The sequence below is a fragment of the Stegodyphus dumicola genome, chromosome X1 (assembly GCF_044657685.1).
Source record: "Stegodyphus dumicola isolate Sdum_Otavi_A_Nest chromosome X1, ASM4465768v1".
Lineage (NCBI taxonomy): Eukaryota > Metazoa > Arthropoda > Arachnida > Araneae > Eresidae > Stegodyphus > Stegodyphus dumicola.
The window spans coordinates 66,060,919-66,075,515 of NC_140780.1; positions in this window are offsets into that span (position 1 = coordinate 66,060,919).

Genomic DNA, 14,597 nt, shown 5'->3' on the forward strand with positions numbered 1-14,597 from the left:
AATTCTATACGCATCTCTGAAAAGTTTTACAAGACCTTATTCCAATATATCTGGCCAACGCCGGATCTTTGATTTTTCTGATGCGGGGCAAAAGCTAAAACTGCCGCCCTCACCCATCATCCTTTAAGTTTCTCTAACAAGTTTTAATTTGTTTAATAAATACAGAAATAGGTAGGGTTTGAAGTAAAAACCTAAGCTCCATTTTTATACTAAATTCCTGGGGTGCCTTTTTTTTTTTTTTTTTTTTTTTTTTTTTTTTTTTTTTTTTTTGGTTGTTGTTTTGTTATAAAGGAAAAATACGTACCAAAATTACTTAGTTAGAAAATCGTCCCCTCCTAGGAGAACCGCCTTTCTGGTGAGCTTACTTTAGGATTCAGTCCTAATCCTAACTCTAACCCTGAAGTGCTTCTAACCCTCCAGTCCTCGAAACCATTCGTTTTTCCGCTCTAGGGTGAAGGGGCATCTCCTAAGCTTCTCACTATTCCGTGTTATTGCATACTGGTTAAATTACGTTAGGTCAGATTATATGAATATGGCAAAGACAGGAGGGCTATCTGTTTAGAGGAGATTGGCTTTCGTGGAGGAACGTTTTAAAGGAAACTGGCTCGTATTCACGTTACACATGAGGAAATCCAAAAAACAAACCATAGAGCCAGCCCGTTCACCTGGGTTTGAACCCAGGCAAGGTCGAGCTACCAGTATTCAGCGGTCTTAATGACTCGGCCACTGCTCAGGACATTTTTCTGATTATTTACTATGTGTTTCGCCATTAGGCACTGCATGGAAAAGGAGAAATGCTTCGCGGAAAAAAAAAATTGTAAGGAAAACTAGCTCTTATGTATGTTACACACGGGGAAAATCACGGAAATGCTCATATAGCCAGCACATTCACATATACTTGGCCCTCGGACCGAACTACTAGTGCTCAGCGGTTTTATAGCTCAGCCACTAATGGGGCCATTGCATACAAAATGTGGGCTATTGCGGAAAGGAAAAATTCTGAAAAGATTATACAGAATATGGGCTATCACTCAGAGTATTCGTGCTTCCTGTCTTGTTTTTCATACTTCCTATTGCATAAGTAATTTTAAGTTCTTACCTGCCATAACGCTATTAAAATATCACGGAATTAGTAACGAAAATTTAAATTTTACTCTGTAAGCCTTTTGTTCTGCAAATCAGTGCATGGAATCGTCATAATTTGATCTGCGGTTTGATTTTTGGTTGCCAGAATTGCGAGACTTGATAAACGCTCCTGCCTCACCGATGATCGTAGATATTTTTTAATATGTTTTAATTTGCTGAAACTTCGATCTGAACAGGTTCGTGATTCGTCCTCAAACGTTAGAATCCTTCGTTACAATAGACTCAACTGCAAATTTTCGAATATTATTTTAGACTCTTGTATGTAATAAATATTCCATAGGATGTTTCTCTCATTTTTTATGATTACTCAATTTTGGTCAGTTCTTTCGTTAACTACACAGAACACGGAAGAGGAATTCCTTTTGAATTTCTATATTTACTAGATTGAATTGTGGAAAAATATTAGCTCAAATTTTCAGGTTGATAGTAAATTAAATTTTTCACTGCATGTACCAGATGTCCTACCTCGTGCTTTGATTCCGCATCAAGAGAAATATCTTTAATTTCTTTTAAATATTTTAACATTTCCAGTAAATTCGTTAGAAGGACTTTCACAGCCACATATTTTTCCGACCATCTTGTCTGGCTGCTTCCTTTTAAGTTGTATTTTGTACATTTTTTCATAATATACCATCAAGTAGTGCATCCGACAAAAAAGCGAAGTATTTTCTGAGTAATTCCAAACAGATTAACTGCTTCCGGGCGCGAAGAAGCAGAATGCACACCGACAAGATACGAGGAGTGATCCAAACATAACACAAATTCCTCCAGCTTATTAATTTCTGTAATCCTATATTGTACTGTTTTAGAAATGCCAGCCATATTAGAATCGTTGTCCTAAGACTCTCACCGACATTGTCCAATATCTAAACCATCAAGTGTCAATTAAGATACTGATTTTCTACAATGCGTTGAGAAATACATTCTCCTATCTTTACACCAACTTCTATGAAATCAATTAAATTTTCCGTAATCTCACACACATCCCCACACGTTTTTACGTATTGAATCACCTGGTTCATTTTTTTTTCGGATGGAATGCAACCGAGCATTATTGTGTAGTATTTGGCTTCTTTAATATCGTTTAAAATGCTACTTCAGACTTTTTTGCCTTTAAGTTAATAATTTCATTTTGAATTATCTTTGATAAATATGATTCCTTTACCTTTGTTTGGTGCTTTGAATGGTACTTAAGTGTTGAATTATGTTTGGCAAGCGGAGAGATTAAATTCAGAAAATTTCCTTTGCTAGGTCGAAGACACTTTGTGAACAGGCTACTTGGGATATCATCAGACCCACGAAAAGAACGACAGTTTGTTGATACAGTACCGCAACCATGACTATATAGAATTTCTCTCCATTTTTCTTTCTCTGTGTGAATGAGTCGCTCAGTGTCGTGATCAATGCCTTGGCCCGATTTCATTTGTTATACTCGAATTTTTCACTTAATGATGCACCTCTGTGAATTCCAGACGCTTCGTGCTCAGTTAATTTTCCTAAAACGTTTTTCCAATCAATGAATCCTGTAGCATGGTGTAGCGGCAGCACCATGTTTTTGATAAATCTTGCAGAGTGTACAAAAAATTGCATTCTTGATTTTAAAATATGTAAACCAAGATCTTCTAAGCTTTTCATTATTTACTAATGTTCTGTATTACATGTCAACTGTCTGCCATCAAGTTCAATGGGACTGAGGTTTACGTTTTCTAGATGTTTACTGGCTAATAATACTGATATACTGCTTAACAAAGATTGTTGGTAATCTTTTATTTTTTTTTTTATGATCAGTCAACTGCATGGGTCCAACAAATCAAAATTTTTAGTTTTTCGTCTTTCTGCTCCCCGCCTCTTTCTAAATGAAGATATCTTTATATCATGGTTTCTATACTCCAGCTATTCGTTTGATGTCGATAAAGAAGGTTGTTCTTTCAAATGCTGACTTGTAGATTATTTGGGGATGATTATAGGCAGTCATGTTTGGTCGTGCAAATTGCAAGAAATATTAATACCCTCTAGAATCTCAGCATAATGGGAATTGCGGCAGGGTCTGACGGTTTACATTTTCCGTAAAGTTATTTTTTCATCTTAGCTGAAATTTGTTTTCTCTGTTTGGCCTTATCTTTGGCTCGTTTTCTATATTCCACTTTTCTCCCCCTCAGCGCGCAGACGGTTTCTTTTAATCTAAATGAAATTCACTATGAATTGCTTTAATAAGAATAACTAAGAATTGACGTAATTACACTGAACAGTCCTAAATAAATGGTCGCGTCTCGCTAAATACACTGGTGTGCAAAAATTAAGAACGAAGTCGAAAAATTAGCATATCAGCTGAACGAAGAGGCAGAGCGGACAGAAAGACCAATCAGGAGATTAAGTAAGGTGATGTACGGTAGCACATGAGGAGATATGCAGGTAGACGTAATGGGGGAGTGTCTGAGTAGTATAAAGCATGTTGTCGGTGTAAGATCAGTATTTCTCGCAAAGAGATTGCATGCCGTATAGCAGTTAAAATTACACATGCCTCAGCGAGAAATGGCGAATAATCAATCTGTTAGACGACATCTGGATGCTTTTAACCGAGGTCGAATCATTGGGAAGTTGGAGGAAGGCCGCAGTGTGACAAGTGTGGCTGCAGAGTTCGGAATTGCTCACAGCATCGTTTCACGACTTTGGAGACAATTTCAAACTGCAGGAACAGCTATCCGGGGGTTTAGTAGTGGTTGCCCACGAGGAACCACACCCGCAGATGACCGGTATATTGCCTTACAGGCCAGAAGAAACAGGCGGCAGACAGCGGGAGAAATCGCTAGACACACGACACAGGCGACTGGACGACCGATATCGCGTTTTACCTTGGCCAGAAGACTGCACGGTGGTGGTCTGTTTGCACGACGCCCTGTACGGTGTGTACCTATAACGCCTGCCCATCGGAGAAGGCGTTCTCTGTGGTGCCGGGAACACCGGAATTGGAGAGACAATGAATGGGGACGAGTACTCTTTACAGATGAGAGCAGATTCAGTCTGAGTAGCGATTCTCATCGCATACTCATCTGGAGAGAGCGGGGAAGCCGCAATCATCCCTCGAACATCATTGAAAGGGACAGGTATGGAGGTGGCGGTGTTCTCGTTTGGGGAGGCATCATGCTTGGTAGTCGTACAGACCTTCACATCTTCGACGCATGTTCAGTCAACGGGACCCGTTATTGTAACGAGATTCTTCTTCCATATGTGCGTCTTTTTAGAGGCGCTATGGCTCCGCAGTTCCTTTTCATGGACGACAATGCACCATGTCATCGCACAGTAGCTGCCGAACAGCTCTTAGAGAGTGAGGATATTGAACGTATGGATTGGCCGGCACGATCTCCGGATCTCAATCCCATCGAACATGTATGGGATTTTCTAGGCAGACGCTTGGCAGCTCGTACCTTACCACCAGTAACGATTCCGGAGCTTCGATTGGCGCTGCAAGACGAATGGGCAGCAATGCCTCAATAACTCATTGACACCCTATTCTCAGCATGGGCAGACGCTGTGAAACCTGCCTATCAGTCAGGGGAGATCATATCCCCTATTAAAGACCGGATGTTTCTTGCTGGACACCCATCACAGGGATGTTTCGGCCTTCAGTCGCATTGCGCTCCATGTTCTTTTTTCAATAAAGTTTCTTTTTATCCCTCTGATTTCTCTTTTAGTAAGTGTTGCTTACATTACTCATGTCCTTACGTATTGGGGATCTTACGGTATTAAATGTGTTGATTTGGAAAGCTTTTGTACAAAGTTATATTGAAAAAACCATCTCGTCCTTAATTTTTGCACACCAGTGTATAGTGCGGGCTATTAAAAGCAAGCATGTTTAAAAAAAGAAAAAAACCGAAAGAGTACAGAAGAGACCTGAAAACTAAAAAATAACCATAAGAATAATAAATCTAGCTTTAAAATCCAAAATACGTTCCACTGTTCCGAGTCAAACTAAAGGTGAGCCTATGTTGCCGACTGACTGCACGGAAATCTAAATGCCTTGCTTCATCTTGAAGACATTATGATGGTGTCTTGTATATACTCGATGAATATTAATTTGAATTATTTCATTTGTCCGGGATGTCCAAAGTTTAGTTTTTCTTGGATTAGATTTTAGAAAATAGTTACAATGTTTCTCTATTTCCCAGCAGACGTTGCTATGGAAACCAGGCGACACCTTCAACAAGCTATCGTCCTATTTCTCATTTGAATACACCCCGGCCAGACAGGAAACGATAGAGGGACTTCGGACGTTACTGATAGGGTCAGTCTGATTCTATCAGTGACGCCTGGAGCCCCTCTATTTGCGTCTTTCTGATCTTATATTTATAGTTGTACTTGGCTGTACTTTATTTTAACTCATGTTCCTTTAAAAGGGTTCTTAGTATTTAATTATAAATCTTCATAAAAGAGGTTTTCAAACTCGGCCTTAAAACTATTAACATTGTACTAAAATTAAAGAGCTGTTTTAGCGACTAACATACCAAATACGATTTAGCGTTATATTTGAATTTGCCGCCCACGAGAGTTGCCGCCCGGGGCAAGAACCTCGGCTTGCCCCCCGCTAGATCCGGAACTGTATCTGGCTGGTCACAGATACGCTGCTAAAAACGGGTAAGGGAGTACACCCATTGATCATAATTTCCCCCCATAGCATCACACCTCCATTACAGAAAACATATCTGGATTAAAGGCTAAGCAAAATAAGCAGGTGCTTAGGGAAACAAGAACACAGGCCACTACAAGAAAGTCCTTAGAACTCATGGAAAGGGGATATCACAAAAAATTCATTGCTGGTTTTACATGAAACATATGCCGCAGATAAAACAAGACCGAAAGAGAAATAGTTGGATAAAAAGACTATTACACAGTAAATCTATTATATGGGGCATCAAATTCTTTTAAGTGATTAAGGCCTCTAAATGTCTTAATCCGTCTGTGACTGAAACGGTCACAATCCATAATATTCGAAGGAAGATTTCATATTCCTAACTCCCTCCAGATATAAACACTTTTAGAATCAGATGTTAATCTCGACTCACCAGTAAAGAGAACATTGGACCACTGGTGTTGACTTCAGTTCTGATATTTTTTGCTCCAATTAAAGCGATCCCTCTGTTTATATGAAGACAGTGAAACTTATACCTTAATCTTTCTCGCGTAAAGACGTCTTTCATTATAACTTCTATGCACAGTTTACTGTGATGCAGTTCCAGTCGCTGCTGCAAACTCTAAATTTAAGTACCTATCAGTGGACCCCTGTTACGAAGGGAAGTTTTTGCCAGATATCAATCTCGTTATGACCTTGTCCAGGCCTTTTAGTTTTAGAGTTCTGAAATTGTTTCCGTAGAGTAGAAACCGTTTGTTTACTTCGGATTCACAACAAAGCGTTTCGAATCCATACACACTAAAATCAAACGCTTTATTTACTTAAATTCAATCACATATTCAGATTTTGCATAAAGTCTTGATTCACCATCAGGTGGTTTGCGTATCAGAAACCGTTTGACAACTTTTGATTGTATAATGCTAATTAGGCTTGTTTTTCACACATTCACTGTAAAAGTAGATTACATCAATTTAATATTTCATGGAATATCATTATTTTTGAGGCTGTAAAGATAAACGTGGAAAAGAATATAATTCCAAAAATTCTAAAATAAATCAGCGAATAAAAATCCCAATTGAACAATCACGAAGAAGGAAGGCTGAATGCTTTGTCTCCTCTGTTTACAGGGTGGCCAGAAAGTCCATTTACACCTGAATTAAATGCGTGTAACAGTGTAAGATGGTAGCATATTGTTAGGGATTTGGTATTTAAATAGCTAATGTTAGTTGAATTATAAATTAAATTGTTTTATTCCCCGTGCAGTGCAGCGCGTGACGAATATTAAAAGAAAGCTTAGCTGGAAAATTGAAAATACAAGAGCGCGTGCATTTAACATTTAATAAATTTCTCTTTTTGATTTCGAGAAAGTTCCAGAAAATTCTCGTGCGCGATTTAAAATCTTATAAAAAGGAGGAAAATCTCTCAATTCGATGATTTTAGTTAGTTTGTTGCTGTTTTAAGAGTTTGTTTAGAAAACTGCTCTTGTTGACTGTAGCGAGTTCGCGGATTAGCTTTCTTTAGCTGTTTTGAATTAAGTTCTCTTGAACGTTTGAGTAGTTAAAAGATAACTACCGTAAGATATTGTAATACTGCACGAATATCTGAGGAGATTTAAGCATTCTTTTGTAGGAATAATAATAAATTTTGTTCATTTTTCATCGGACTTGTGCATTCATTTCGTAACGAACCCGTACACACGCAACAATATTTAAGATTTGAATTTCACATCCTGATCATTGATATGGCAACAATGTTCCTCACGTTAATTTCAAAGTGATTGCCAGTTGTCTGCCACGTGATTGCCCGGGGAGAAGAAAAAAGTAAAAAAAAGTTGTCTCTGTGCTTGGTGCAGAAGAACTGCAGATACCAGCGACTTCACTTTGAAGGAGCACTTAGTCTGTGGATTCATAAACGGAAGCACAACAAAAATATTACACAGGTGATGGATAGGTTTCGTGAAGGAACCATCCACTCGTCAGACTTTGATTATGTGGGAGAAGAAAGCTTTGAGTAGGGATGACTGAAGAACAGATCTTTCCATTCTTCATTGAGGGCTACGTGACGCAAGTTAGTTATCTGGAGATGTTGAATGACTGGCTTCTTCCACAGCTGCACAGTTTCTTCATCAACGGCCTGGTTGTTTACTACCACGGAGGAGGTCCCGCTTACTTCTCACTTGCTGTTCATAAACGCTGGAATTAACTGCTCCCTGGAGGATGGATTTCCAAATTCACCAGCTCTTTATCCTTGTCCGTCTCGAAGTTCGGACTTTATGACACCAGACAATGCCCTGTGGGGATCATCAAATCATACGACAGGAGAAGACTAAAATGCTCTGCGGGCGTGTTCTTGAAGCCATGCTGAACTGCATGTGACACCGCAGTTGCTAAAGCGGACTAAAAGTAGGACATTCAGACGTATCCAGCTGTGCAGAAATAATCGTAGTGCACATACGGACATTCTGTATAAATAACTGTAAGCGCTAAAGTTTCAATGAAATAATTGCACATGTAAATTGACTTTCTGGCCCCTTGCATAGAAACAGCTGTCTTATGTAAGATTTATTCTGAGTATCTAATAGAAGACTATAATAAGGAAAGCTAGTAGAATTGTTTTCATATATAAATACTAGAATGGACAGTAAATATAAGGAGCATTACTTTCCATCTTATTGTAAATTTTGTTTCAGTACAAAAAGTAAAGTTATATTATACAGTTTACTACTATTTATATAACTCCTGACATATATGCATGCATGGCACCATTAGAATCTTTTCAATGTTTATGTGAGATATACACTGAAGTGACAAAAGTCATGGGATAGCAATACGCAAATATACAGATGACAGCAGTATCGCGTAGAAAATGTATAAATGCGAAGTGCTTTAGCAGGGCTTTCATTTGTGTTCAAGTTATTCATGTGAAGAGGCTTTGACGTGATTATGGCCGCACGACGAGAATTAAAAGACTTTGAACGCGGAATGGTAGTTGGAGCTAGACGCATGGGTCATTCCATTTCGGATATCGTTAGGGAATTCAACATTCCGAGATCCACAGTGTCAAGAGTGTGCCAAGAGTATCTAATTTCAGGCATAACATCCCACCATGGACAGCGCAGTAGCCGACCACCTGCACTTAACGACCGAGACCAGCGACGTCTGCGTAGAGTTGTCAATGTTCACAGACAAGCAACACTGCGTCAAATAACCGCAGAAATCAATGTGGGACGTACGAGGGACATGTCCGATAGGACTCGAGTGCCTTTACTGTCCGACTCGAGTGCCTTTACTGACAGCAGGACATCGCCTGCAGTGACTCTTGTTGGCTCGTGAGCATATCGGTTGGTCCCTAAACGAATGGAAAACCGTGGCTTGGTTAGATAAGTCACGATTTCAGTTGGTAACAGCTGATGGTAGGGTTCGAGTGTGGCGCAGACCCGCGAAGCCATGGACCCAAGTTGTGAACAAGGCACTGTTCAAGCTGGTGGTGGTTCCATAATGGTCTGGGCTGTTTTTACATGGCATGGACTCGGTCCTCTGGTGCAACTGAATCGATCATTGACTGGAAATGGATACCTTCAGCTACTTGGAGATCACTTACAGCCATTCATGGACTTCACGTACTCAAACAACAATGGGATTTTTATTGATGACAATGCGCCATGTCACCGGGCCACAATTGTTCGCGATTGATTAGAAGAACATTCTGGACAATTCCAGCGAATGATCTGGCCACCTAGATCGCCCGACATGAATCCCATCGAACATTTATGGGACATCACCGAGAGGTCAGTTCGTGCCCAAAACCCTGCGCCGTTAACACTTTCACAATTATGGACGTCTATAGAGGCAGCATGGCTCAATATTCCTGCATGGGACTTCCAACGACTTGTCGAGTCCATGCCACGTCGAGTTGCTGCACTTCGCCGGGCAAAAGGAGGACCGACAAAATATTAGGTGGTATCCCATGACTTTTGTCACTTCAGTGTATTTATGTTAGATATGTGAATAAATTAGAATTAAATTATTCAGAATTATAGTAACCTTTCAAACAATTTACTTATTAGTATTTTTGATTTTGTTTACTTGCATTTACTTTCAGATTAGTCCACTTATTGCAAATACTATGGCATTGTCTAATTGGGAGAGAGAAGAGAAAAACATCAAAATACAAAAATAGATATACTTTTTTTACTTTGTTTGGTATTCTATATAATGGGTATTTTTGTGAGTTTTCTAATTACTTAAAATGCTTTCACATAATACATTACATACATACATTATCTACAATAATATTTTATGAACTTACTGTTTTCTTATAATAAATAATCTCTTCCATCGTATATCATATACCTTCTAAATAACGCTGGTAAACGAGTGCTGAAAAAAGTTAAATTTCTTTCAGGACTCCAGAATATCCTCATATTAACATTCCATATATGCGAAATAAAATTTCCACATTCTTCACTCGATTGCTTGTTATAATTAATAAGCTTACTTTATAAAGCTTGTTTCCTTTTACACTGATGGAAATACACTACCCGGCAATTGAAAATGCAAAACCAAGAAGGAGTGGCTAGAAAGCGATGAAACTCGGCAAACAGAGAGAGACAGCACAGAGTAATAAGCGATCTTAGTTTCGAAATGATGTGCATAATACAGAACGAGAAGAGTGTCGGCTAAGTAAGCTGTAGGACCACTTTGCACGGCAATACACAAAGCAACACGTCTAGGTACAGAGCCAATGAGGCTATATGAGATGGTGTCCTGAGGAATGGCTCTCCATTCCCTGTCAACCATTTGCCACAGTTCGTCTTCTGAACGCGGAAATGGCAGGGTCTGAAAATGGCGTCCAATCACATCCCAAATGTGTTCGATTGGTGAAAGGTCAACAGACCACGGTTGCCAGGGAAGCATCTGTACACCTTACAGAGTACGTTGGATGATGAGAGCAGTGTGTGGTCGGGCATTATCCTGCTGATAAACGACACTGGGCACTCCCTGAAGGTAGAGAAGTATCACATCATCCACGCATTGGGCCGTCATAGTGCCTTGAATGCGAACTAGAGGTGACCTGAAATCGCACGCAACTACGCCCCAAACCATGATGCCGCGTTTTCGCGCGGTCGATAGTTCCACAGTTGCTGTTGTATTCGACCTGTCTCCACACTGACGCCACACTCGTGCGCGGCGACTTTCATTGGAGAAACATAAGAGTGACTCATCTGAGAACACGCCCCTGTGCTATTCCGTCGTCCACATCGCTAGAGCCAGGACCATTGCATCTATGATGTGGGGTCTATAGCAGTCTTCTTAACACACGTCTCGAGTGCAGGCCGATAGCTACCAATCGACGAGAAACGGTTCTAGTCGATATGGCAACATCAAGGGTGTCTTGAACATGCTGCAGAATGGAGGTAGACATGGGTTTTCCGGCGAATGCGTCGATCCAGGCGTGCTGACGTCATTCTGGCTGCACCAACACTCCTCGAAATTGAAACATTTCTTTGTTCCAACCACCTTCGCCGCAGCAGGTGCACTGTGGACACATCCAGGTGTGTATGAGCTGAGATTTGCAGTATGGACCAACCTGCCCTTCTCAGTCCAATCCCCATGCACCTCGTAAAATCGTCTGTCTGCTGAAACTGCCTCCGTTGACAACGGCCTGGAATACTCTGCTATTACACGCGTCCCCTAAGACGAGAGTAAATTTTCTACTGTGATTTCCCTAGCGGAAATAACGGGACGAGACTTGAACATTCTGCAGGTTCTTTCCCTTATATCTTCTTCAACGTCCCCTGGAGAGCTGCGCATTTCGCATATCTCGGTGACGTGCGTCTACGCTGAAATTTGTATAATTTTGGGGCTACTCTTTCATGGCATTGCATTTTTAATGTCGAATAGTGCAAAACCCAACACTAAAAAGGAATCAGTTTAGAGGAATGGAAAGAAATGTATCTAGATAACGTATTCATTTAATTAATGTTTCAAGGTCACATTTATGCGCGGAAAGAGCCATTTAAAGGATGACATGGTGGTACATTTATAACCATTGTAGTCGTCACGATGTTGAATGCAAGCATGCAAATGCACTTGCATTGTGTCGTACAAGTGTCAAATGTACTTTTGTGGGATGGAGTTCCATTCCTGTTGCGCTTGGTCTGTCAAAGCAGCAAAGGCCCGTGTTATTTGTGGATGACTGCATTTGTCATCCAATCATGTCCCATAGATGCTCGTTGGGTGAATGATAGGGTGATCTCACAGCCCAAGGCAACATGTTGGCACTCTGTAAAGTACTTTGGGTGATAGCAGTGGTATGAGGACTAGCATTATCATGTTGCAAAATGCCCCCGAAATAATGCTCAGGAATATCAGTACAGCTGGTGCAATCACCTGTCTGACGTAAAAATTTTCTATCAAGGTGTGCAGAATAACGGCGAGAGTGCTCTTGCTGTCGTAGTAAATTTCTACCCAGTCAATCCTGCCATAAGTCCAATGTGTGTACGCCGCAGACAATTGGTGCCAAACCTTCACCTAGTCTCACTTTAACCAACATACAACCATCTCTGACAGCAACTACTAACCAACTACCTTATATCGAACTTTAAAAAATTAATGTAAAGCGCGTTTTTATATTTGTTCCTTTAATGTTTATTGATAAAAAAAAAGCGTTTTAAAACTAATATACAGTGTGAGCTATTTCCTTAATCAGTTTAAAAATATTACTTACTGAAACTAGATTTTCTAGCCTGGAAGACGATATGGTCGACATCTAACAGATTTGTCACGTTCTAATTCTATTTTGAATTCCACATATGGACATACTCCAGTGTTACCATCATCAGAATAAAACACATTAACAAATTTTCCAGTTAAAGCACCCATTTGAACTTGTTGCACTGTAGATAGTCCTGTATTCTTGTTTGGAACGGAGGCGTATTTGGTGTTGCTTCCTGCAAAATAACATCATACAGTAATGGCAATAAGAGTTTTCTATGGAAGTAATACAGTTGAAGCTAGGTTTTGATGCGTGAGTACATTCATACAAGTGAAGTGCAGATGAAAAATATACATAATGATCCGCTAGTGTCGTAAGTGCATCTAGCTTGGACTTAAAGCTGCCAATATAATCCCAGAATAAATAGAAATGGTAGCTGGGTGCAGATTCTAACTTTGGACATTATCAATAATAACATGTATTAATGCACACTTATTCACATAAGCTGTGATAAAATTTAATAGCACAGATCTTTCAGTTGTCGTTTTGCGGCATAAATCTGAAAATTTTGAACTGCTGGCGTGGCATAGTGGGTTATTTGTAGATATAGTTGAACCGCCAGAAAGGGCTGAAGCGAGGTATTCCTTTGGCTTCTGAATTCTTAAAATTGCTGTTATTTATTTCTTGGTTGAGCTTATAGGTTAACCTTATTGAGAAGGCAGTAAATTGCGCATAAATGAGGAATGGTCTTCACGCCCACATCGCTAATAAGTAATATCTTGAAATGTCGTCCAGTTCCGGCATTATCATTGTAGAGTTGCCAATCACGTGCATTTGAAGATCTTATTTGAGATCTTGTGGACTGATGTTGCTTGTTCTCTTTTTGGCAGTTTGAATTACATCAAGTGCTCTGTCAATTAATTCTTCGACAGTTATAGAATACTGGGTTGTTAAGGTGTTTTGTCATTTTTCTTCTGTGATGTCAATGATTACTGATGTCATCAGTAATCATTGCAATGCGGTCAGGTTTGGGAATAGTAAAAGGAGTTCTTTCCAGTAGGGCATCTTTTATATAAATATAACCAACTACGTTTTGCAGTGCTTCAATTTTCGTTCACACTCGTGTACTAAAAATTCTTGCATTGTGGTTCGCTTTTTAAATTTTTAGAGATGATTTTTCCCCATAATCCTAATTCTAATTTTTCCCTGCTCTCAATCGCCAATTTTTTGCGGATCTGCACAGGTGAGAAGCAGCATTACTTAATTTTTAGTGTCTCTGACCAATGTGGCAAAGTTGACATTCTTTTAACCTTCTTGAGCAATTCAGTATTAGGAGCTTTAGCGGCCAAGGCATTATCAATGGTATTTTCTTTAAACATTTGGATTGAATTTGTAGTATCGTTGGTGAATGTAATTTGAAGAACATTCGGTATGTTTATTTGTCTTCTGACAACAATTTTGTGTCCTCACCATTATAGCTAACATTGAAGCAATATTTGAATCTGAGGAGGAGAGGGTACCTGAAGAAGTAATGTATGAGGATGATTACTTAAAAGTTCTATTTGTTTTGTTAGCAACACAATGTGTTTCAATAATTCTAATATGGCAGGAAACATTTCTTCGGGATTATGCTAATCATTATTTGGCCACTGCACACGAAGAGTAATCGATTCATCTAAAGCTGCATTTTCAGTTCTTTTAATATTATCCTCCACAATGCGTGAGATTAAATCATTTTTATTTCTTTTGAGCAAAAGTTTTCGGAAATTCAATTCAGTTTTCAACTGTGCGATAGTTAGTGACGAACGGATTATGCCTGTAAAACAATGTTAGCGTTAAAACAATGTTAGCGTTAAAACAATGTTAACGTCTGTTGACGTATTTCTTTGTTTACAACTGCTGTTGACGAGAAGCGAGAATAAGCGAAATATGTTTGGCGACTTCTGTGGCGAGAGGTGAGGTGAGTAAGTGTTGTTTATCAACGAAATGCCGCTTTTAAAAAGTTTACGAACAAAATTAGATTTTCGTCAAAATAATTTAGGGTAAGCGAAAGATGGAAACATAAAATATAAATTTCATAAATATTCGTAACCAAAGTCATCAGAAG